This window comes from Neomonachus schauinslandi, chromosome 12 (genome assembly GCF_002201575.2).
Source record: "Neomonachus schauinslandi chromosome 12, ASM220157v2, whole genome shotgun sequence".
Classification (NCBI taxonomy): domain Eukaryota; kingdom Metazoa; phylum Chordata; class Mammalia; order Carnivora; family Phocidae; genus Neomonachus; species Neomonachus schauinslandi.
In genome coordinates this window covers 8176353-8188441 of record NC_058414.1, presented here as the reverse complement: position 1 = coordinate 8188441, position 12089 = coordinate 8176353, and positions in this window count along the sequence as shown.

Genomic DNA, 12089 nt, shown 5'->3' with positions numbered 1-12089 from the left:
GTACAGAAGATTTTTAGTTTGATGCAGTTTCACTTGTTATTTTTGGTTTTGTTTCCTGTACTTTTGGTGTCAGATAAAAAAAAAAAGTCATTGCCAAACCAAATAATAACACACACCCACCCACCCACCCCCACACACACACACATACACTAAAAACTAGAAATCATTTGAAAGAGATATTTAGAGAGTAATTCAACAAGGTCATTACTATATTATCAGAACTACTTATTCATTCATATTCTGAAAATCAAATGCAGTTTTTATTATTTTTTAATGTAAAGACAAAGAAATTTTTACTATAAAATTTGGTTTTCAAAGTAGTTTAAATTCATATTCAGTAGATTAACTTTGTTCTATCCCCAAAGATAAATACTTCCTTTCTGTGTTCTCCACGTGGTTTTCCAAGTATTTAAGGTCTTAGCTTTCAGAAGGCTATTTCCTTTCCTGATATGATAGACAATTTCCAAATATTTTGGTCATTTTCATAGATTTAAGTAGGCCCAATTGAAATACACATTCTTATATATCTTCTGAGATAATAACAGAATCTTGCTATAGTCTGTCTCTCTCTGACACTACAGAGAATCCCAGTGGATATCAGCCCTGGAAATGAAATCTTTTAACTGAGCCAAAATAGACCGTTTCCTTGAAAGTCATTTTAAGAAACAGTGTTCTCTGAAGCAGAACATTCTGGAATATTATGTCCCTCAAAGCATTTGGGTCCTTTAGCTTAAATGTGTATCTCATCATAAACCATTACCTACCTTGAAATTCCAGAGTGCAAAAATCTGTTGCTTATAAATAGCATATTTATATGTTAAATATCTGCAGCTCATGGACCTTCATTCCTTTTTTATTCTTATTGCCCTGAAGACAATTTCTAAAATGATTTTAGAGATACCGAGTAGTAAATGAGGTAGTCCTAAGAAAGAGCATACAGTGGAAGCAGTTTAGTTAGAAATGTCCCAAGCAATCATTTGGTTTTATATGTGTGCTCCAAGGTAGGTTAAGATGGAACAAAGGAATGAGAGCTTGCTCTCTCACCTGTAATTAAAATGCTAAGATCTCAGAGCTTTATGGAATAGAATCATATGGCAATTAAATTACTGAGAAAAATATAGTATGCTCTTTGTGACCAGACAACATCTATTGCCACTATAATGCAGATTTTGATCTAACATTTTATTTCTATGTAAAATTTTATAAAATAAAAAAAATATATTGCCAATTTACATAGTAGTTTCATAATTTATACATTTTAGTATATATTGATTTGTCAACGGCCAGTACTTAACTTTGTATCTTGCTTTCCAACTTATTAAATAGTTCAAAATAAAAACAAGAGTTAACGAACACTGTGTTCTTAACATAAAGGTTTGAAATAATGTAACTTTCTCTCGATGAAAATAAATAAGGGAAATCTCATGTCTATGATCTATGGCCTGAGACATTTACTATGGTTTTATCTTGAAATAATTTAATGGGTTACTGTGTCTACTTGAATAGCTGCCTTGAGGCTTTGTTTGTTTGTTTGTTTGTTCAAATAGCTATCATGCATCAAAAAGGACAGGCAGAGTCAGGCTCATTACAGCCTTAGCTGATTTTCTAAAGTAACATTTAAGTCTGTTTAACATCACAAACAAACTTTCAAAATTCTTAGCTATTAGCACTAATTTTTCTTAGGAAGATTAAGAGAAAATTGAAGACTTTTTAACAGAGGAATGGCAACCTTTTGTGGAAGAATTTTTTTTATTTGTTCCTCATTAGTAAACTCTACTGTTTATAATATTTTAATTAAGATTGTTTTGAAATTTAGGTAGATTTGTGTGTGTGTGCTTCTGAATATAAATATAAATGTGCATATACATCTACATATACAACTGCAGGATAGAAATATTTTTACATGTGAAATATAACTATGCACATAAGTGTAAATATATATAATATAAAGGTATTTTTTACATATAAAATACCTTAAATGGATTTTGGGCTAAAGATATATGCCTTTTGTTCAAAGATTTCACTGAAATCTTTCATGTAAAGTTTTTCTAAAACCCTGAATTAAATGCAACTTCATTCTTTCTAAGGATTAGGCTTTCTGTTCCACCATCTTGCTGATACCGCCACTCTATAAATTTGAAGAGGCTTTGCATTTTTATTGTATTTCCATCTTTGATTATTTCTTTATAAAAAACACTTGGAAAGAGAAACTGAAGGCAAGACTTTATTTTCAAAATGTTTTTGAATTTACTCGGGTTGATCGTATTCATTTGTTTTTGTGAAGAAACATACCAAGTTTCTTGTTTGTTTGCCGTTCTTAGTCACAAAATTTGTAGTATAGGACGTAGTGTATTATATCATTTTGGTCTCCACATATTCTTTTGTGTAGCATCCCATACATTGAGAGAAAGTTTCCCAGACTGAGGTCTGTGAACAAAGTTCAGTCAGTGACCTGGAGTGCACATGACTTCAAATATGCATGATGAAGCCTGGACCTATCAAAACTGCTTTAGAGCCACTTAACTTCAAAAGGAATCAATTTATATGCAAAGTCACCTTTCCGTAGTTGAGGGACAGAAAGTTAAGAGATTCTTATTCTCTTTATTTTTTCCTGGTGTCACAAAGGTCAGTTCTAAATCTCCCATCCAAAAACATAATATTTTTAGTTTTATTTGCCTTGCCTGATCAGTTGTCCAAATGGTAATGTTGGAATCCTATGTCTTTTCTTCTTGGTAATTTTCTTAATTATGATTGATTTTATATTTTGAATTTTTGTACAGCTCCCAGAAAATGTTTTAGCAATTGAGTATTTTTTAAAATATACCCCAAATCCATAAATAATCTCCCTCTTCTGTAACAATGTAATCATTCAGTGCATGAGACAAATGTCAAATGTTTGTTTTTATTCTTTTACTCTTTGCTTGTTGGAAGGGTAATTGCAAACAAAACAAAACAAAATCTAACTTCCTTCTAGATATTCCATGTAATTTCCTTTTTCTTTGGTCCTGCAGAATGATCATTTTAATATACTTTTTTCCTCACTTACAGATGATAATACATATTTATTTTAGAAAATCCAGACAATGAAGAAGAATGTAATAATCCTACAATATTATCCAAAGTCCCATCACTCAGACAACCTCTGAGAACATTTTGATATAGGGATTTTCAGTTTATCTTTCCATTAAACTACACACAGTTTTCATAAAATTGAAACCATAGTGCATTATTTTAAATCTATATTCTGCTTTGTTCATTCAACATCATAACATGAGAACTTATCCTTCTCTTTAAATGTATTATGATAACATATCTTATACTATTACCACAGAATTTAATTAACAATCTTTTATTATTGGATTCTGATGTTATTTTATAATTTTAACTTCTTTATAGCAAATTACAGCTCATAAATCATCATGTGCATATTCTATTATAACCTTAACTATATTCTCAGACATTAAATTATTGAGTCAAAGTACATGAACACTTTTAAGGATACCAATATAACATGTCCCCCACACACATATACATGTAATAACATAATTTTGTCAAGAAATTAGTCATTTCATCACCCTCCACTGAACACTAAAAATGACAAGGCACAGTGAGTTTAGAAATGAGACCTAAATGAGTTCAAAATGTGTAACAGATTGATCTACAAACTAGCTAAATGTGGGGTGTTAATTTGCTTCTAAACTTCTTAGCAGCAAGGACAAAAGGGTGATGTTATTGGTGATGTTACTTGATGGATATTGAACAGTACTTCTTTAGACAGCAATCCTCCTAATGGAGGAGGATTAATAATTTATATTACTTATAATATATAAAATAAAAATTCATAATTTTTATGATCATTTACTATTTATATAAGCATATCTTTATGGTTTTTTTTAAATTTTATTTATTTATTTGACAGAGAGAGAGCACAAGTAGGGAGAGTGGCAGGGAGAGGGAGAGGGAGAAGCAGGCTCTCTGCTGAGCAGGGAGCCGGATGTGGGACTCGATCCCAGGACCCCTGGATCATGACCTGAGCCAAAGGCAGCCACTTAACCAACTGAGCCACCCAGGCGCCCCATTGGGTATTTTTTTTTAATGTGCATATAGGGTGCTGACAACAAGTCAAAATTCACTTCTATAAAAGTAATTATACAGAGGGTCAATGTGATTTGTTCAAACTATTCACTTGCTTCTGGTCTCCAAATGAAAATATGTGAAAAAGTAAATTTTAGAATACAGTGTAAATCCAGATGTATTGTATTTTTTTCAAAAACTTTGCTTTGAAAAGTGTATCTCAACTGGGCTTTCGTTACATAATGAGTGACAGAGTGTTGGAGATTATACACTATGTATCCAATGGAATCACAGAACAAACTTGCTTATAGGGTTTCTGTGTGTGTGTGTGTGTGTGTGTGTGTGTGAAGTTTAGGGAGAGGGATGATACTAAGAAAACATGTACAACTCAAAAACACCTGAATTATATTCTTTTAATACCCAGAAAGTAATTACATGTACCTAAGACAAAGACTAGAAAATGAACATCTTTTTTTAAAGCAGCTGGGTTTTGGTCATAGACTCCAGGATGGAAACAATGACTTAGGGGGCACATTTTCTTAAGATAGAGGTGTTGTAGGAGTTCAGAAGCCAGAGAATTAGCTGGTCATTTGTTATTTTCTCTCTTAAAATACTGTTATTTCTTGTGAATAAAAGAGTAAATGTTACAATTCTTAGACTCACCTGCCCTGGGCCTTCTCTATCAGTTGCATCTATAATTTGTGTATAGCTTTTATCTTTTAACGGTGCAGTCGGCCTTCAGTTCCTTCAAAAGATTATTGGGTAATTTAGAAACCAATAAGAAAGAAAAGAAAATAATACCAGAATATCAGCAGTATTTTACATGATCAGAAGTTCTTACCTGACTATTCGCATGGTACAGATTCCAGATGAACAGAGATGTAGTTAAGATTACTTTCTATGAAATCAAAGGTCAATAAAAAGCCAGTAACTTTGGTATTATTCTTGATATATGCAATGTTCCAAAATAATAGATTTGTCTGAAGCTGTTCATCCCCCATGTGTCACAGATGATGTGACACCATGCATACTCATTATTTTAAAAAAAAAGCATCAATTAATTTTTTTGGCATAAAAGAGGATAAGAAAACATAAGATTCTTTTAACTAAAAAGGGAGGAAAAGATGTTTATATATCTTTTAAAATTGTATACATAAATTTACAAATGTGAATATCACGCATGATGATTAATTAAGGGGAACAATTTCCTTAGAGAGTAAAGGTTACCTTCCAGGGGAAATTCAAGGGCGAGTATTTTATGATTTCTTCATGCAGAAAAAAAAAAAGATGATAGTCTTGTATAAGGGTTCATTTTCTAAGACTGGTAAATTATTTCCTTCAACATGCTTTCATTATTTAAAATTCTATTTCATCCACCAAAGTCAACCACTCTTTCCTCTTTTGTATCTGTCTTGCATTTCTCTCACAAGCAGCTGCTAATTAGGAGAGGCTGTGGTCTCAGGGCTCTGTACAAAATCCTATTTCTTAGTGTTGGGTGAAACAGTGGAACATGAAGGGAACAAAAGACTTTTAAATTGAAAAAAGAATTAAAAATGGATTATAGAGATAATGGATAAATGGATAATAATTATATATATTATATATATAATAAATAGGGATAAATGGATAATAATTATATATATTATATAGGATTTATAATATTTTGCTTCCACATAAGTTTTTCAAATATTTTATAATTAGTTTACCTTTCAATTTTTTTTTTCATCAGTGAAAGTAAAGTGAAAGAGACATGGTATACAAACTATTGACATAAACACAAGCAACAATCTGGAACCAAAATTTCAGCTAACCTCAACAAACTGTATACCATGAAATGAGAGAAGGAAATAATTCTACATTTTTTTTAGTTCGATTTTTTTATTTTTTACAAGATTTTATTTCTTTATTTGAGAGAGAGAGTGAGCGAGAGAGGGAACATGAGCTGGAGGAGAGGGAGAAGGAGAAGAGGGTCCCCTGCTGAGCAGGGAGCCTGATGCTGGGCTGGATCCCAGGACCCTGGGATCATGACCTGAGCTGAAGTCAGATGCTTAACCAACTGAGCCACCCAGGGGCCCCATTTTCTACATTTTTCTCTTTTGTATCACTGAATAATTCTTCATAGTGTTAGAAAATACAGATTGATAATTATTTGTAAAATAAGAAGGGTGACCATTAGGAAAATAAAATAGCATACAAAATGCAAAAATTAGCTTAAAAATAAATTGTAGTCTAGCAAAAACTGAGATATGGAGAAAGAAAAAGTACAAAATATATATAAGATTTAAAGTAAGAGCAAACTTAAGGTGCATATATTTTGTTTAAGGAGATAATTTCTGGGGTGCCTGGGTGGCTCAGTCAGTTAAGTGTCAACTCTTGATTTCAGCTCAGGTCATGATCTCAGGGTCATGAGGTAGAGCCCTGTGTCAGGCTCCCTGCTGGGCACGGAGCTTGCTTAAGATTTTCTCCCCCTCTCCCTCTGCCCCTCTCCACCCCTGTGTGTGTGTGTGTGTGTGTGTAAGTGCATGCATGCTCTCTCTCTCAAATAAATAAATATATCTTTTTAAAAAGAAGATAATTTCTTTGAAAAAGTAATTTAAATAAGGCTAGAGCCACATGTCTTATGTGACAGTTATATTTAAGGAATGGAAGATTAATGTGAAGGGGTAAGAGGACATATTTGGTATATAAGGACCCAGGAAACATAGCCCCCATAGTCTTGTTCACCCATAAAACAAAGCCAAAGAAAAACAAAATAAAATGAGACAAAGCATAACAAAACAAAATAAAAGATTGTATTTTAGCTCCAAAGTTTTGAGAGAAGTTCTCTCTGGTTTGTCGGAATATACTAATGTGTGTTTCTTTTCTATTAGGATACTTTATACTCTGAAAGCTTTAAGTTTACCTGCATAGGTAGATACTTATATTCTAAAAATGAAGGAACTAAAGAAGAAAGGGAGAGAGAGAAAAGGAGGGAAGGTAGATTTGAATGTCCCAATAATAACTAACATGTGTGGGAGAAGTCTTTCTAAGAGTCTAGTTTTCAAAATTGAACATTAATTTGATGGTGGATCAAGGGAACAAGAGAAACAAGTCAAAAGCATTCAGTTTGACATAATGTCCAGTCACCTAATTTGTGGCTGGGTTTGCTTAAATTCCTGCATTTCAAGTAAAGATGAGTTTAAGGTAAAGAGGAGTTTAAGAGGAGCCCAAACATGTGGAACACATGGTAAATCAGACATGGCAATGCAAATAATTCATATAAATGGCATTATTCAGTTCTGTTAAAATTCAATCTAGTTAAAGTTTATGAAATGCATAAAACTTGTTTCATGCCTTAGCTTTGGCATTTCAGAATTCTGTGTTGTTCCTTTTTCATCCCACATTCTCAATAAAACCCTTCAACATCTGAATCTAATTCTGTTTCACTTTTTTTATATTAAACAAATTAGATAATCCATTAAACAAATGGGAAGAAATAGCATTGATGATATGTTGCACTTGCGTTATGAAGTTAATTGGATTAACTAAATTAGCTCTTTTATATTCAGGCCTGCATATGTTTTTAATGTTTAAAGCAAGAAATGATTGGGAGAACTCACATTTCTGGGATTTTCGCTCTTCATTAAAAAGCAGAGGTCAGTAATGCATTTATTCCCTAAGCCTCAAATGAGACCATATACCATTAACAAGGTCAAAGTTGAAAGAAAGAAAGAAAGAAGAAAGAAAGAAAAAGAAAGAAAGAAAGAAAGAAAGAAAGAAAGAAAGAAAGAAAGAAAGAAAGAAAGAAAGAAAGAAAGAAAGGAAGGAAGAAAGAAAGAAAGGAAGGAAGAAAGAAAGAAAGTGAAGCTAGAGAACAGAATAGAAAAAGAAAGGAATCATGGACATTTCAATAACTCATAGTCCTACAAACCAATCTAATCTCATTTAGATTAGAACAACAACAATGCAACAAAAGTATCATGGACCTCTTGGTGCAGCCTCAAGATACCATGATGCTCTCAGGTAAGATCTCACTGGGATCATGGAAAAATCCAAGGTTCAGATTTCTCTGTATGAGGAAAAGATTTTGCTTGAGAATAAGATCCTACTCAGGAAATATTGAATACCTTGCCTTGAGGAGCAGAACAACCTTAAATTCAAGCTCCCTGAACCTTAACAATTGTGGTTGTTCCAATGACACAGCCAAAGTTTCCCAGCCAGATTAATGCTAGAAATTTCAACTTCAGGGTGAAAGGTGGTATATCCTGTTAGCCACTGGGAATGCTCAATTGTCATTTTAGTGTCATAGAGCTCAATGCATTATGAAGTGGTACTTTCTTCAATACGTAGATTATCTATAATATTAAGTGTGTTCTATAACAGGTCTGATTCTAAAATTTGTATCATAATATTTGGGGTTTTTTTTTTTTTACATTCAGAATCAAAAATTGATTTTGGAATGCATTCATTCTGATTTTCCAGTAAGTGGCAAATTGTGAATGTCTTTGAGTATATAGTTCTCGATTTAAAGAAATGTTAGTCATCACTAAGTTCTGCCAATTCCTGTAACAGGAAAAGGGTGAAGATCTTATGGTGTGCAATACTTTCATTTTATTATTACTATGGCAAGATTCAATAAAGTTTGGTGACAAAGACTTATTTTGACTTTTACAGAGAAAGGTAGCATAATTATATTACAAATTATATATAATACAAATTATACCACCTTAGATTTGGCTAAAAATTCAGAAATTAACATATCAGTCACAGTTGTAAATAACCAACAAGAGTTTAGGAATTCAGAATTCATCAAGTACACTTCTCTATTATAGATAACTGTTGGCTTTTGCTTAATAATTTTCACTTAGTATATGTGTATATCATATTTCCCAGTTGCATTTACATAGATGATTACTTTTATTTAATAACACATAAGATATGTGTATCTTGAAAGAAACACCTTATCTCAATTACATTATTTTTACCAAAATATTGAAATTTTTTAACAAATTGGGGTTTTTCTTTAACTTTCCAATGTCATATATATATATAACAGGTTATTTATATACATATTAACCTGGGTTATGTCTGCACAAAAATATAGTGCTGTGTAGGTAATAAGAAGAGAATACTAATTACTCCCATCTTTGTACCCTCAAACTAATCACATCTACACTGAGCACAAGGATCAGGAAACTCTTCTTTGAAACTAGGAAACGCCTATAAACAAAATTTCATTTATAAGAAAGCCAGCCAAATGTTTTGTAAATAAGCTAAATTAAGGAATATGCTAAGAGAGGATGCAACCCTCTTGGGTCATGAGAGGAATAGACAGAGCATGTTTCCACATACATGTGGGATAGATATCCTGTGAGGCAAAATCAGTGACCTCCTCACCTTAGATTAAATAGCATGGATAAGTTACAGTAGCCTCCCTAAACCTCACACCACAGATTTGTAGAAGACAGGAAAGCAAAAGTGTAACTACACAATATTTGCGAACAGCTTATTGAGAAAAGCGTAGCATCAGAAAAGAGTGTCAGCAGAAGTGACATGTGTCCAAACCAAAACCTAGATAGGTTTGTCATGCAAAATGTTGAGAAAATTCCAAAAAAATGGAAGAAATTAACAAAATTTATTAATTTCTTCCATTTTTTAGAATAATTTTCCTCCTTGTGCTTTTTGGAATTTTCTCAACATTTTGCATGACAAACCTATCTAGGTTTTGGTTTGGACACATGTTACTTCTGCTGACACTCATATACATATATATATGTGTATATATATATATATTTGGGGATAATCAATAACTTTTCGATATTGATTAAATTCACCAATAAACCTATGTGGGGTCACTCTATTTACCAATATTCTTTCAGTTAGTGAGGGAATTTCAGTAGTGTTTATATGTCTTATACAGTTTTTAAGCTTTAGCTTTAGTTTTTATAGTTATTTTATAATTTAGTTATTAAGAATGATATACTTTCCATTATGTTATTATTTATGTGTACACACGTTTCCTGTGTGTGAAAGAAAGGGCATAGAGACACTCTGATAAGGATCTGTGGGAAGACTCCTGTTCTCCTTAGTGAAAGTGTCAGCATACTAGCTTGGCCAGTCATCACTGAACACTGGCAAAGCATCAATCTCTGTATTTCATAGAGAGTGTGGAAATGGGTTTCCTGTGGACCATGACCATGAGGCAGATCGTGAGGCAACTCTGACTCCCTGGTGCAGACTTGGGGAAGAAATGCTGCTAGACCAGGCTGTGGACACACCAGAGCAGTGCAGAGAAGCTGCCTCTCCTTGAAAGGGGTACACGTCTCCAGCACCTTCCCCCCCCACCTCTCCGTTAGCTTATTCCAAACTTACCTTGTTGGAGGACTTGCCTGCAGGCACTAACCCAGCGTGTATGTCCTCAGCTATATATCTCTGTATTGTCTACCCTTTACATTCTGAAGCCAAGGATTTTACACTTAACTTTGAGGTACGACTAAAAAGAAAACAGTGCAGAAGCTACATTTGGTTTCGGTCCCAAATACAGAGTGTGAAGTTAAACTCATGTTATAAAATTTATTTTTAAATTAATTTTAATTACATAATTAATACATAAACAACTAAGCAAACACATGTAAATAAACACAAGACTCACTGTAGAGGATGGATAGTTCTCTTTGGACTTCCAACTCAATTCCAGTCCCCTGTTTTCTGGAGCTGATCATACATATTAATTTCATGTGCTGTTTTCAGACATATTTCTACCCATATATGTATTTGTATGAACTATACGGTATTGTTTTGAGGGTCTTTTTAAGGCACATATTATATATTGTATTATATTATTCTGTTTGTCTTACAATGTAGCTTGGTGAGGTATCCAAGACACTTTATATGGATCTAGCTATCTTTATATTCAACTGCAGAAAAGTATTCCAAAGTATTAATATACCACAATTTCTGAAACTATTCTCTTGTTAAGGTGTATGTTGGTTATTTCTAAATTTTTTTGCTATTAGAACTCTTCAATGGTTGTTATTGTTGGTGCCTTTTTGTGTAGCTGTAAGACTCTTTGTAAGATGGGTATCTAGAAAGTAAGTTGTGGGGGCAAATATATTCACCCTTCCAAATTATTCATCAGAAAGGCTGTACCAATTTATTCTTTCATAAATCAAAACTTGATATCATCAAACTTCAAGTTGTCCTATTTTCACAATGAAAAATAATATTTCAGGGATGCCTGGGTGACTCAGTCGGTTAAGCGTCTGCCTTCGGCTCAGGTCATGATCCCAGAGTCCTGGGATCGAGTTCCGCATCAGGCTCCCTGCTCCGTGGGGAGCCTGCTTCTCCCTCTGCCTCTGCCTCTCTCTCTTTCTGTCTCTCATGAATAAATAAATAAAATCTTTTTAAAAAAAGAAAAATAATATTTCAGTGTTATTTTAATTTCTAGTGAGTTTGAGATCATTTCATATATAAATTAGTCATCGTGCTTTCTATTCTATATAAATCTTTCCTTATTTTATAGCTCAATTTTTTGTATTAATTTATAGAAACTCTTTATATAATTTGAATGTTTATCATTTGCCTATTATATATTTTAAGTATATGTCCCCAAATCTTTTATTTGTTTTGAATTTGTGGAGGCTTTTGTTGCACAAATGGCTTAATTTAGTTAAATTTTGAATTATTTTCCCATTTTTTAATATTTTATTTATTTATTTATTGAGAGAGAGAGGGAAAGCGTGCATGATTTGGGGGAAGGACAGGGGGAGAGGGAGAGAGAGAATCTCAAGCAGACTCCACGCTGAGCGCAGAGCCCGACGTGGGGCTCAATCTCACAACCTGAGATCATGACCTGAGCCAAAATCAAGATCAAGAGTCGGTCTCTCTCTTTTTTTTTTTTAAAGATTTATTTATTTGACAGAGACACAGCGAGAGAGGGAACACAAGCAGGGGGGATGGGAGAGGGAGAAGCAGGCTTCTCGCAGTGCAGGGAGCCCGATGCGGGGCTCAATCCCAGAACCCCAGGATCATGACCT